This window comes from Rhinolophus sinicus, chromosome 15 (assembly GCF_057876585.1).
Source record: "Rhinolophus sinicus isolate RSI-liver-muscle chromosome 15, RSI-T2T, whole genome shotgun sequence".
Lineage (NCBI taxonomy): Eukaryota > Metazoa > Chordata > Mammalia > Chiroptera > Rhinolophidae > Rhinolophus > Rhinolophus sinicus.
Genome location: NC_142515.1, coordinates 64,507,283 through 64,510,725, shown reverse-complemented (window position 1 = coordinate 64,510,725; position 3,443 = coordinate 64,507,283).

Here is a 3,443-nt window from a genome sequence, read left to right as displayed (position 1 = left end):
CACAAATTAAAAAGACTGATAATGACAAGTCTTGGCAAGGATGTAAGGAAGTGGGAATTCTTAAATGCTAACAGGAAAGCATATCTATTAAAATTTAAAACATTCATGTCTTTAACCCAGGGTTAAACTTTTTCTAGGAATCAATGTTACCAAAGTTGCACATGTGCTGAAGGATCTATATGTAGTAGGACTTTTTTCTTCCTGTAAATTACTAAAAGAATGTATATGTCCATTCAGTGGGAGAGAAGTTAAATACAATCGTTATACACATAAAGTAAATACAATACACCCATTAAAAAGAGTGAAGGGGTCCTACATGTACCGAGATTACAATAAAGATCTTCATGACAAGGAGAAAAAAGAAGCACACTGCAGAACTATATTTTATGGATCCATTTAATGTTTTTATAAGTGTGTATTTACAAAGTAGACATAGGTAAATACACAGACAGTTTTGTGAAGATGGTCACCAAACTGGCTAGTAGTTATCTCTGGAGAGGAACAAAGGTGAAGTTGGGGCAGGCAGAGGGACAGTCTTTTCACCGTATGCTCTGTATCCTGTGTTATTTAAGTTCTGTGCAACTAGAATAAATACAAACTTGCTTGTTCTGACATATGCATGTAAGGAAATAAAGGTGTCTGCTTCTGAAGGTCTTTTGCAGATCTTCATTCACAGTCACTGCCTCAAGTCTTTTGTCTTCTGAGAATGGCAGCCACCCTCATGGGAGCCTTGATTGCCCCTGATGTTTGCTTTAATCAGTGTAATTAGCAGAGTGTCAATTAGGCTGAAAGGTCTGGCAGCCCTGCAGACTCCCACAGCAGTGGCTTCTGCCCTTAGCTGCCCTTCCCAGCCCCTTCGGTGACTCAGCTTCCCCCGTGTGGCTCTTTCTCCATCCATGGCCTTGTTTCCTCTCATGACTCTGAAGACGACTGTGGGCACCTTGTTCCTACCTGCTGCTCCGCATCACACTCCGCATCTTCCTTAAGTGGCTCATTGGGGGCTCCAACTAGCAAACGTTTCTGTCATTTTCCCTCACCTGCATCTCCTCCTGTTTTCCAGTTCACTGAGAGTTTACACTGTCCCCCAAAGTCATTAATACCAGAAATCTGTGAGTTATCATTGTCCCACCACTCTGCTTGGTCAGTCACTAATCCCGACAGAGTTGATTCCTAAATGTCTCTCAAAGATGTCTTTTTCCTCTGTTTTTCCTGCCAGTGTATTATTGCCTCTCATCTGGATATGTTTTCTCTCTCACCTTTTACCACACTGTCCTCCCTCTAGTTGCTAGAGAAAGCTTTCCCAAAAGCAACTCTGACCATGTCCATCACAGTTTCAAATGTTGCTGGTGTACCATGGCCTGCTGGATAGAGTCCAAACCCCTTAACATGGCATCCAAAACTGGGTCCCACTTGCCCTAGGCTACAAGTCCCCTGTACACATCCAGGAAGTTCCCATTCCCCTTGCCCTTCATACAACTCTGCCTTTGCATGTGGTGCTTCCCTGCTGGAGGTCTTCAGTTCACTTATGTTGATTTCCTCCCCCTCCCCTCAGCATCCACTCTTATTTCTTGTGATACCAGCATCCCACAAACCACCTGCCTTGCTTCTCAATCTATGTGTGTTTCAGATGGATGGTTCCAGGCCCCTTCTCCCCCAGATCATTTAGTTTCTCTTCTCCTGGAATTTGAATTTTGAACATCATAAGAGCTTTGAAGAGACAGTCCATTTGTGGCTCCACCCTACTTCCTGAGAGGACGTCTTCAGTTTTTCTCTTATTCTGTGAGTTGTGCTACAGGCAGCCTTCCTATCAACTTCTTTTTGGCTTAAACCAGCCAGTTAATTTTCTTGTGCTTTTAATCAAAGAACTCCCAACAAACCTCACCCTTCTGCTTCAGACAAACCCTTACTAATCCTTTGGGATCCAAATTAAGTATCCATGTACTCAGTTATTTATTCATTCAACAAATATTTACTGAAAACATACTATGAGTTGGGCAGTATGCTGGGGATATAATTGTAAATTAAACAAGTATGGTTCTTGGCCATGTGGACTTTAAAATATCTCCAAATGAACAACTTTTGGTGTGTGAGTGTGGGGGGCTTTAGGTGCAGAGGGTAGAATTCATCATATTCCTCCATTCATGGCATGCTATCAGTATTGGTATGGGTGATCAATTAATTACTTTTACATCCCCATATAGGCAAGCATATTAATGTATTTGACATGTATTTGAATGTTTTCTTGTGAAATGTATATTGTAGTTTAGTGGGTATGTGCTTTTAATTAATATAAAGAGTATTATTAGACATTGTATATTTCTTTTGCTTTCCTAATTTACTTCATTAAGCATGGTTGTAAGCTTGAAGTATTTGAGATGAGATGAAGGGACTTAGAAGCAAATGTAAGGATTTTGGCTCTTACTTGGAGTGAAATGGGAAGTTATTTGAGGTTTTGAGCAGAGGGGATACCTGATTTGAATCAGTATTTTACAAAGGAAAACTCTACCTGTTGTGTTTAGATTAAAATTCAAGGGTGCAAGTGTGGAAGCAAGGAGGTTAGTTAGAGGGCTGTTGCAATAATCCATGCGAGAGTTGATGGTAGTTTGAACCACAGACATATATGTTCCTACACAAGGAACTACTGTATATAAATGAGAACAAAACTCCAAAGAAACAGGAAACACCCCAAACAAAGAACATGAGATGCAAATCATTGATAATCAGAGAGATGCAGATTAAAACAATAATATGACATTGCATCTGTGATTCTGGCAAGTATTAGAAAACTGGACACTGTCAACTGTTGGCTGGGATATGAGGACTCAAAAATAGTCTTGCTCTGTTTATGGAATGTATAATCGAGCAGCCGTGTGACACTGCTGAGTCCAGTAAAGTACTGGATACACATACCCATGACCCAGCAATTCAGCTCCTGGTTGTATATTCCAGGGAAATTTCCACACATGTTCATGGGTGAACGTGTAGGAGATGTTTATTGCGGCATTGTTTGTGGCAACAGGGAAATGAAGGCAGCCTAGATTTCCATGACTGGGACAATGGATGGGTAAAATGTTTATCAGGCTTTATGATAAGTAATTTATACTTATCTCATCTTTCCTTCAAGATAGGCCTTATCTCATCTTTCCTTCAAGACAGGCCTAAGACAGTGGGACTTTTAATAGCATCCCATTTTACGGACGATTAAACGGAAACTATCCTCCCATACACACAAACGGCTGCTTATTTCCTTAGTGTTCGGACGAAGACACTGGGGGTCCGGGGCTCAGCAGCCTGCCAGGTCTCCCCGCCGTACCAGGTCGCCCTGCCGTGCGGTCTGCGGGATCGTCACTCTTTGGGCACAGCTGCCTCGGGCCTGGGATGTCAGCACCGGGGACAGCGCCGGCGGGGGGCAGGGGCGGGGCATGGCGTCCATAGAGACGTCA